Source organism: Camellia sinensis, chromosome 15 (assembly GCF_055761805.1).
Source record: "Camellia sinensis isolate YWXY chromosome 15, ASM5576180v1, whole genome shotgun sequence".
NCBI classification, from domain to species: Eukaryota; Viridiplantae; Streptophyta; class Magnoliopsida; order Ericales; family Theaceae; genus Camellia; species Camellia sinensis.
The window spans coordinates 37,004,376-37,015,931 of NC_138975.1; the positions used below are offsets into that span (position 1 = coordinate 37,004,376).

The 11,556-nt window shown below is 31.9% G+C and overlaps 1 pseudogene; it reads left to right on the top strand.

Moving 5' to 3' along the window:
- The first annotated feature begins 6,211 nt into the window (after window positions 1-6,211).
- LOC145812930 (protein FAR1-RELATED SEQUENCE 5 pseudogene) lies at window positions 6,212-7,206 on the top strand (annotated as a pseudogene).
- The last annotated feature ends 4,350 nt before the right edge of the window (window positions 7,207-11,556 follow it).

Below are 11,556 nucleotides of genomic sequence, written 5' to 3' on the forward strand. Positions count from 1 at the left end.
TCCCACTCATCCACTTTGTCCTTCATATTCTCCATTATCTCTTTAACTTCTTTTAACTTCCAAATGAATAAGAGGATGCCACGTGTCCTGCAATTATATAAATAATAAATAATAATAAAAATTGCAGATTTATGGTGTTAACAGTATAGTAGGGAAAAAGGTAGAAAAATTCAGAGATCAAATGAGAGAAACAGATATAGAGAGAAGATTGTACTCCGATAACTAATTTTGATTTAGATCTAGTCGGATATCATGTAGATCTACTCAGATCTGATGTAGATCTACATCAGATGTAAGTAGATTTATTAATCTTATTTGCCGAAAACTCGTCTCTTTCATCGGTGGTCGCCTATGAACCCCAATCAATGGTTATCATTGATCGTCGATGACTATATATTAGAAAGAGAAAAAGAAGAAGTAAGGCGTGGTCGTCAAAAATTAAGAAGATAAAGAGGTAGAGAAGAACAAATATATAGAGAAGAATGAAGAAGAAAATTACATAATATATTTTTGAGAGTATCCAAAATTTTGTGGAATTAAATAGACTTCTCATTTTTTTAAATAAGACTTTCGGATAATTTTTTCATATTATTTTATAATTTAAATTTATTTTATATATAAAATTTTATATAAATTTAGGGGTTGTTTGGGGTGTCTTAAATAAGTGTACTTTTTGACTTTTTGGACTAAAAAATTGAGAAAAAAAAGATGATTATTTGGATTAACTTTTTAATTTTTTATAAAAAAATGTATATTAAAATATTGTATAAATTAGTAAAATTATATAAATCCACATGTACATAGTACAGATTTGTGTGTACAGTAAAAAGTTAGGAATTTTTTTTTTCCGTTCTTTTCCATCGTGATCTGGTATAATATTTGAAATTTTTTATTTTATTTTATTTTTATTTCGTTTGGACGCGTGTGGCAGTGATGCATGTCTCCATCAATCATATAAACAATTGTTTTTAATTTTTTTTTTTTTTTTGCTTTGGACCCTTGATGTGTACTGTTTTGATATAATATTTTTATTTTTGTTTTGTACCATTAAAATATTGTGAATAGTATTCACTATGCTTGGTTACCAATTTTTTAAAACGCTTTTCAGAAAATTTTATTTTTTTATTTTTCGTATTTTTTTGTTTTTACTATTTTTTTAATATTTTAAGCAATTTTTTTTACTTTTTAAACACACCTAACATAAATACACCTAAAAAGTAAAAAAATTGTAAATTTTTTAAAAAAAATTTACTAAATATCAAAAATACAAAAAAAATACAAGAATTCAGTACATTTTTTGTATTTCTATGTATTTATTAATTTTTTAAAATATTTTTTCACAAATTTTTTACTTTTTAGATAACTCTAACTAAGGTGCATTTAAAAAAGTAAAAAAAATATTTAAAATTTAAAAAATATTCACTAAAAACAAAAGAATACGAAAATCAAAAAACTCAATTTTTAAAAAATTTAATCCAAAAAACTCAAACCAACATAGTGATTAACTTTTTTAATAATTTTTGAACTTTTTTTTTTTTTTAAAATGCCAAACTAGACCTTAATCTCTATCACACAACTATTCATTCCCAAAAAAAAAAAATAATTCTAAAGGATAAGCCTGGACTACAGACTTTTTGTGGTTGGCCAAGTGCTAGGGAAGATACGTAATTAAAAAATAAACAGGTGGAGCCCAGTTAGGCCACCGATCCCGAAATAATCGAAACCCCAGACAGTACCTTGAAATGTATATCAAATGGCCGTATCGCGATATATTAAATGAAACGGAACGTGACGAGAGAAAAACAGAAAAAGAAATATTGAATGATGATGATTATGATAAATTCATTTGATTCTCTGAAATCAAACTACTACATGCTTGCTTTTTCTGGACGTTACTGAGAGTTGTCAGACAAAAAAAAGGGGCATGTCAGTGGGGCAGGATTTTTATTTACATAAAGATTCGTTTAGGACGGGAGTTAAATTTTTTTTTTTTTTTTTTACTTTTTAACTATTTTAATTTAGGATTAAAAAAATTTATTTGAAATAATTTTTTAAATTTTTTTTAATTTTTATGAGAAAAAAAATAAAATAATTATGATTTGAATATGATATTTTATCTTATTAGATTAAAAAGTTTATTTTATCTTTTTATAGCTAAAATAATCAAAAAGTCAAAAAGTATGACATGACAAACGAAAGCTAAATAAGGCCTCGTTTGGGAACAGACTTTTTTAGTAATTTTTTGGCTTTTTAGCTAAAATGTGATGTAAAAAAAACTAGTATATTTAGGATGACTTTTTGGATTTTTACGAAAAGCTGTGCAAAAAGTAGAGAGAAAAATGGAATCTTTGACTTTTTGGTATGATTTGTTGACTTTTTAGTTTTTTTAGTAACTTTTTGACTTTTTGACTAAAAGGGACACTTGCCAAACGAGACCTAAAAAAAAGTGTTACACTCTCACAATTTTTCAAATATATTTTCACATAATCACTTCTTTTTCTTTTTCTTTTTTCTATTTTTAACGGCATCACATAATCACTTGCTCTCTATATGTTTTTGTCATTTTTTTCTTTGTCCCACTGTGTTGTAATTCCCCTAAAAAATAATGTGGAGAATTCTATCATGTACAACTTTTATCATATGCATTTCTAGGTATATTATTTTTATTTTTAATTATGACTAATTTTCTTATTTAGTTATAACATTATTTTAAGATCTTTAGTTATGTCTTATGTAATATTTTGTTATGACTTTGTTTTAGTTATGACTTGAAAACATAAAGGGTAAAGTGTAATTTTACCATAAATAAATTACAGCCAAATGATTAATTTTTTTAAATCTTAACTAACTAAAAAAACGTAGTGAAAGGTTTTATAGTATCTAGCATATAAATATGACATCATGATAAATTTAATCTACACATTTTAAATTATATTTTTTATAATATATTTTAGGAGAAATTACATTTTAATTGAACAATGAAAAAATAATCTCATTTTCATATGATGTAAGTCCTTGTATATGATACAAAATTTTTCCAGTATTTGGTACAATTCTTTTTTATGCATTAAACTTGCATTAAAAAAAATTCCACCTGTATTGTAATTCTTATAGAACTATCCCACTAAAATGCTATTTTATTCTATATTTTATTGATAATTAACATTGTTTTGTTTTTTAGTAACTCTATTTCTAGAACACTGGATTGATTAATTTAGAGACTAATTCGGCTGTCTACATGCAAGAGTCGAACTAAAATCAAGACGAAACTGTATAAATTGTCTTTACAAAATTATTTACACTTGAAAATTTTTGAATATGAAACCTTATAAAATAAACACTCAAACTTCAAGTCTTATTACTATCACACCAACTTTTTTTGGTTATGAAAAATGCTATGAATCTCATTTTAACTATTTTAAATTTATTTTAAAAGAGATTGTGTGATTAAAATTGAATTCATGTGATATCACTACAAAAAAAAAAAAAAAAACACTTTTGGCGACTAAATTTTTAGTCGCCAAAAATCCGTTTTTAGTCGCCGAAAGTCAAAATTTTGCTTTTCCCGACAAATTTTTTTAGTCGCCACATTTGTCGCATATTCGTGGTCGCCGGAGGTATTGGTGACTAAAACTTTTTTAGTCGCCAAAATATAGGTCTTTAGCGACCAAAGTTTTAGTCGCCAATAGTGTTTTACACTTTTGAAAATCATACATTTACCGACTAATAATTTAGTCGCTAAAACTCACTTAATCGCCGACTAAACCGTTTAGTCGCCAAAGGTGTTTCCGTCAAAAAAAAAAAAAAACCCACTTTTTTGCTTTTTCTGAGTTTCAGAACCGCCAACCGTCCCACATTCCAAATCTTTAGCAACACACTCTATCCACTATGCCATTACGACATCACATGAATAGATATGCAATATATATTATTTATATAGTATATTGACCGGTATTAATACAAAACAATATAGATAAATATAATTATTTTTATTCAATATAATTTATGTAAAAAAAATTATTTACTAAAAAAAAATTTAGGCCACTTTTGGCGACTAATTTAAATTTTTAGTCGCTAATTCTATAATTTTCGGCTACTAATTATTTTTTAGTCGCTAAAAAATTAAGTTCCGCCTAAAAATAAAGCAGTTTTGGCGACAAAATCTGTTTTTAGTCGCCAAAAAGGTCCCCTTTTGGCTATTAAACTGAGTTTTAGTTGGCAATTGACTGTTTTTAGCTACTAATTTTTTTTTGTAGCCAAAAAGCTTCACTTTCAACGACCAAACTGTTTTTAGTCGGCAAAACACCTATAATCGGCGACTAAACTGTTTTTTAGTCGCCAAAACCATCACTTTTGGCTACTAAATTATTTTAGTCGCCTAAAACTGTGACTTTTGGCTACTAAACAACCTTTAGTCGCTAAAACCCCTACATTCGGCGACTAAACTGTCTTTTAGTCGCTAAAACCCTTATATTTGGCGACTAAACTCTTTTAGTCGGCAAAAGTGATCAATTTTGGCGACTAATTCTATTTTAGTCGCCAATTCTACTACTTTCAGCGACGAAAAATGCAATTTTAGTCGTGAAATCTGCTTTTTGTTGTAGTGTATACAATTGATATGTAAAATAATTTTAAATAATTAAATTTGAATTTATAATACTACTAGATTATTCAACATTGTTTTGTGCCCTAGACTTTCCATTGTGACAAGCGTTGTGTGTATGTACTATTATGGGGTATGCACTGGAGACCACGCCAACCAAAGGACAAACTCATTCAATTAATATTTGTCAGTACACGTTCTTAAAGAATCAGGATCGTCGGTTATCCTTTCCTGTGCCATATTCTGTCGCCCTCTCCAAAACGACGTTATTTTGATTAGTGTTTTTTATTTATTTTTTATATTGTTTTAAAAATATATTTCTCCCCCAAAATTTGAGTTTCCCGCTTCTTTGACTATCATCTTCCTCTACCAGCAGCTCTATGTTGAGTTTTGTAACGAACTGAGAGAGATACGGTAGACGAAGAGAGAGAGAGAGAGACATAGAAACGAATTGAGAGATGAGAGAGATGGTGGAGAGGCGTGACGGCGATGGCGACAGCGACGGCGACGGCGAAAGATCAAGGATGGTGGAGGGGCGTAACCGCGACGGCGACGGCGAAAGACAAAGGATGGTGGAGGGGTGCGACGGCGAAGGACGAAGGATGGCGGAGGAAGGAGATGGCGATGGCGAAGGACGAAGAATGGCAGAGGGACATGACGCAACAGCGAGGCGAAATTGCGGCCATGACGAGATAAAATAAGTGACATTAATCAGGATCATCATTTCAAATTTTTGTCGCTGATATATACATATATATATTTGTTTTTGTTGTTTGAAATTTCAGAAATTTCGGAAGCTATGTGTGCATTACTATGTTCTTTGTGATCTGCATTCATGATTCATGACTGGGTATTGCTTGATTTTATTGTGATTTCCCATTTGAATTAAACCTAAACACACGCAGTCATCCACCGAAAAAAGAAAAAAAGAAAAGAAAAATAGAGCTGAAGCATATAAATATATATATATATATATATAATTACGCATATACTCCATTATTTTAATACTACAATAATATTCATACAAGAGCTCCACCAGTCATCAGTTCCACTAGTATATTATATGTATAGGAAAATGTTATACAAATTAGTCACTAGAGAGAGAACTAAAATATATACATGTATATTTGTGATCTGCATTCATGATTCATGAATAGGTATTGCTTGATTTTAGTTAGATCTACACATCTGGAAAGTGGGTTTTCCATTTGTAGATCAAAATTGTTATTCTTTATCATCCATTTTTTGTGGGTTGAGTGTCAATTCTGTGAATCTAGAATTCCTAATTTTTTTGATTTCTTATTTTTAGCTCTTTTGAAAGAATGTTAATTGCTCTGTTATTAGCTTATTTGTTATATATATATATATATATATTTATATCTTTGGAAACTTTGGCAATTGATGGGAATTAGCTTAATTCGTGATGATTATTGCTACAAACACAGGACAGAAACCAAACACTACTAGGACAGAAAGCACATGAACGGATAAAGTTTTACAAAATTTATTTGTAGGCCCACTTCTCAAAAATCCTATCCATCAATTTTTGGGAATTAGCTTCTTTTTTTTATATATATATATTATTTGTATGGTATTGAATTGTAAGTAATGGGAGAAAATAATGTTGTTGATGAGTTGGCTAGTTGTGGTTGGAAGCTGAAATTGGACATGCCATTTGACTCTGAACAAGTTGCGTATGACTTTTACAATAACTGTGGTAGAAATGTGGGCTTTAGTATTAGGAAGTCGTATGCACACAAGAACAAACAAACTAAGGAAATAACTTCACGGACTTTTGTATGTTATAAAGAGGGAACTCGGGGCATTGACAAGTGAGATCCACTAGTAAAATTTCCGTGACAAGAGGTGAGATGTGGTTGTGGTGCCCAATTGAGTATATCAAGTTAGATAGAAATTTAGGAAAATATGTTGCAATCGATTTTGTTGAACATCATAATCATGGCCTCGTACCTCAAGAGTGCATTCATATGTTGTCTTCCCAAAGAAAAATATCTACCACCCAAGCAATTGAAGTAGAATTGGTTTCAGAATCTAAAACTCCTCTTAGGTCTGCTTATGAGCTATTTGGTAGGGAATTTGGTGGAAGAGCATCACTTAGCTTCACCAAATTGGACCCAAAAAATTATTTGAGATCGAAGAGACAAAAATATTTGGAATATGGAGAAGCGGGTAGTGTGTTGCAGTACTTTCGTAAGAAAACTGTGAAAAATCCATCATTTTATTATGCAGTCCAATTAGATTGTGAAGAACAGACAAACAATATATTTTGGGCCGATGCTCAAATTATAATGGACTATGTTCAATTTGGTGATGTAGTTACCTTTGACACTACTTACAAATTAAATAACGAGCATAGACCTTTTGGAACCTTTGTTGGATTTAATCATCATCGAGAAACAGTTATATTCGGTGCAGCATTGATGTATGATGAGACTGCCGAATCATTCACATGGTTGTTTCAGATTTTTTTGGAGGCAATGTCAAACAAAGCTCCAAAAACTATTCTCACAGATCAAGATGCTACGATGGCTAAGGCCATTCCAATTGTCATGCCTAATACAAACCACCGACTTTGCACATGACATTTGATGCAAAATGCCGTGAAGCATGTAAGTTCTCTTTTTGGAGATGTAGGGGTAAATGGTGTGTTTTCAAAATTTATGCATGAAATTGATGATGAAGAAGAATTCAGAATACAATAGGACCAAATGCTTGATAGGTATGATGCACACAACAATCATTGGTTAGAGCAAACTTTTGGTATGAAAGACAAATGGGGATGGTCATATATTATGAATTTTTGGGCAGGTAGAATGAGTACTACTCAACTAAGTGAATCATTCAATGCATTTTTGAAAGATTATCTCAATTGTGATCATGACTTGATAGAATTTTTCATGCATTTTGAGAGGGTGCTCTATGACAAGAGGTATAAAGAATTGGAAGCCGAATATAATTTGTCCCAAAAATTGCGAAAGATTTCCATTCCAACTTTGATGTTAAAGCAAATGGCAGATATTTACACCAAAACAATTTTTGAGGAATTCCAAAATGAGTACATGCAATCCAATGAAGCGTCTATTGTAGGCACTATTAACGATGGTGAGAGTACCAAATTCACAATTCGAACGGTGGTAGATGGAAAAAAAAGATAAGAATGTGATAATGGATAGAGATGGTTCTTTGAGTTGTAATTGCTAGAAGTTTGAAGTGAAGGGCATAGTGCGTTGACATTGTATGAAGGTGCTTAGAGATAAATTCAATGCAACGGACCTTCCTGCACAATATATACTGAAACGATGGACTAAAAAAGCAAGGGCTGAAAGTGTGAAAAATAGCCGTGGGTATGACGTCAAGGCTGATGTGAAACTACATCAAAGTGATCGATATAGGTCATTGATGAATATGTTTAGAGCAATAGCAAGTAGAGCCGCTGAAAGTGAAGAAACTTATCATTTGTTACTTGCAAAAGGTGAAGAATTGAGTGTATTGGTTGAAGACAGATTAAGTGTGCACAGTTGTGGTTAAGTGGACGTCACTGAATTGAGAAATTCCTCAACTAACACATGCCCAAAGAATGATGAAGTAGATTGTCTAATCCAAGCTAAGGGACTCAAGAAAAGACAAGCAACTAGTAAGGGAAGAAGGAGGATCAAGGGCGAGATGGAAAAATCTATTGCAAAGAAGAAAAGAATGCAATCTAAGCAGGTAATTACACAAAATTGTTGTATATGATTAAATGATATTTTGTTATATGTTATATGATATGTGTTACCAATTTTGTGTTATGTGTGTTGGAAAAGTAATGAATTACAGAAATTGGTCATTTGTAGGGTGATACTTTTTGTACTCCTGAAGGTCGATCTGAGCCTCCTGTCGCCATGGGTAATAATTTTATTCAGGTAATATTTACTATTGTATGCAACCTTGTATTAATCTTGTAGGATTGGTTATCATTTGTCATCTAGTAGGGTGACATTAATTATTTTGGTCTTTTTTTATGCATGTAGGATGGTTCTTTTTGTACTTCCCAAGGTCAATCTGAACCTTTTTCAGCCATTGATAATCATTCCATATAGGTAATATTTAATATTGTATGCAACCTTTGACATGCATAGACCTTAGGGAAATTAAACCTCATACGGAACCATTGTTTTACTTTATTAATGTTGTTGGATAACTAAGATTCATACTTATCTTCATTGGTTGTTCTTGCAATGTAGTCATGTGAGTTTTTTTTTTTTCCTGCATTGGTTGTATAGGGTGTTGCTATTTATACTCCCCAAGGTCAATCTCAACCTCCTTTCGGCATGGGTAGTAATTATGTTCAGGTAATAATTCATATTGTGTGTTTTTTGTAAAATTAAAATGCATTATTATTATTATTATTTTCATTTCATATATTATTTACTTTATTTCAATGCATTTTAGGGTCATGGTCATGGTCTCTATATTTCTCAATCTCGACCTGTATCTCAAAATCAACCTCCCTTTGCCATGGGTTGTATAAGTGTTAATCATCTCTACGCTTTGAAAGCGAAGTTGTTTGCTCATAAATCGAAGCTGTTCGGCGACAGATGGCATATTTTTCATTTGCACTTCTACTTCAGCTCTACATTGTGCATTTGTAGGCAAGCACCATCCAATAAAACCATTGCAATCTTGACAACAATAAAATAATTTGTTTCTGTTTCGCTCCGTTCGGAAATTCGAATTGTTGTTTTTTTATGACATTTAGGACAATTTTTGTTCAAAAATGTCAATTGATTTGACGTACTGCCGTTAACACTTGAAGTTGACATCTGCAAAAATATAGAGCCAAAGTAAACGAAAATGTTCATTTAGAATATGAATAAAAAAACTAAGATGTTTAGGAAACAAAAAGCACAATAAACAATTCTTACAAATGCTTTGCACTAAAGAGCTCAACTCTCCAACAAAAATGCCATGGATATTTAATGTGATACATATATATTCTGTTGAGCATTAATTCTTGAATCTTGAGTACTTGTGCCCTTATATATATAATGTGATACATATCTCCAATTTAATTTCAGTATTACTTTGAACTTGAATGTATATGGAGTTACCCTTATATATACATCTGCAAGTCATTACTTTCTTTGGGGGGTTATCTAAAACTACCAAGTTATGGATGGAAACAAGAAGAATCAGCCCAAAGAACCTTTTGAGATTGAAGGCTGGCAGACATTCTTGATGATTTCAAAATGGTTTCATATCACTTTGCTCTATCACTCTCTTCACATATGTACATATATTTACACAGCTGCAGTGTCGAGGAGAATTGATTAGAACCTAAATTTCTCCTTATTCAATTCAGGTTTTGGTTGTGAGAAATGACTTCAAGATGGGGAAAGGAAAGATTGCTGCGCAATGCAAGTGGCTACCAGTTCTATAGGCTTAAACATGATTTTTTGTTTGTCTTTGCTATTGGACATTTAATAAAAACTAGCTGCTATATTGTTTTGTTAATTGCAGATTTTTCAACCATTGACTTAGTAATTTGAATTGTTAGGTTTAATGTGAGAAACAGTGCAATTACATCTCAGCATAAGAAATTTGATGTCTATTACAGCTTAATAGAGGGACAAACTGACTCAACTCAAGTCTAAGAGGAATTAGGCATAGCAGGGGGTATCTTTGTTTGTTGTCTTTTAGAGCTTAATGGACACTCAATAAAGCTTCCCATTTTCTTGAACAACAGTCTCAACAATTATAATGCACATGCAAATGAACAACATCAGTTTTTCTAACAATTTCACAAATTTCAGCAAACCTCAATAGCCACAATTTCACAAATTAATAAAATTTCACAAAAACAGCCCACAAAATTCAACGGAAGTAAATGAACAACAGTCTACTGGTTTTCTAGGTAGTTTGTAGATAGTTTTCTTCAACAACAGTCTCAACAACAATGAAATTTCTAGGTAGTTTGTATATTTTTAACCGAGGATCCTGATTCGTTTTCTTCAACAACAGTCTCAACAATTATGACTCACATGCAAATGAACAACATCAAATTTTCCAAGCCTTTCAACAAATCATTCCATTTAATGAAAAAATTGATAGAATTAATAAAACCTCAACAATTTCACAAATTAAAATTTTTTTACAAAAACAACCTAGAAAATTCATCAGAAGTAAGGGGAGAGAGAAAGAGATGAAATTTCTAGCTAGTTTGAAGGCTCTCTTTGGATGAATCAAAGAAGAAGTGGAGAGAGAGAGAGAGAGAGAGAGAGAGAGAGAGATGAAATTAACCTCGTCAAACCTCAACAAATCAACACCAAATTTGTGTTCGTCTCTCGCCGCCTCCACTCGCCTTACCGCCGCCTCTCTGTCTTCGTCTCTCGCTGCCTTGCGTTTGTCGCGCCTCTCCCGTTCGATGATCTGTTTGGAAGCTCTGTTCGTCTCTCTTAGCTAGGACTGAACAACTAAAAGGGGCTGAAAATAAGAGGTGGGAGAACAAAAGAAAAAAAAAAAGAGGAGAGAGAATTGATAGAATTAATAAAACCTCAACAATTTCACAAATTAAAATTTTTTTACAAAAACAACCTAGAAAATTCATCAGAAGTAAGGGGAGAGAGAAAGAGATGAAATTTCTAGCTAGTTTGAAGGCTCTCTTTGGATGAATCAAAGAAGAAGTGGAGAGAGAGAGAGAGAGAGAGAGAGAGAGAGAGAGATGAAATTAACCTCGTCAAACCTCAACAAATCAACACCAAATTTGTGTTCGTCTCTCGCCGCCTCCACTCGCCTTACCGCCGCCTCTGTGTCTTCGTCTCTCGCTGCCTTGCGTTTGTCGCGCCTCTCCCGTTCGATGATCTGTTTGGAAGCTCTGTTCGTCTCTCTTAGCTAGGACTGAACAACTAAAAGGGGCTGAAAATAAGAGGTGGGAGAACAAAAGAAAAAAAAAA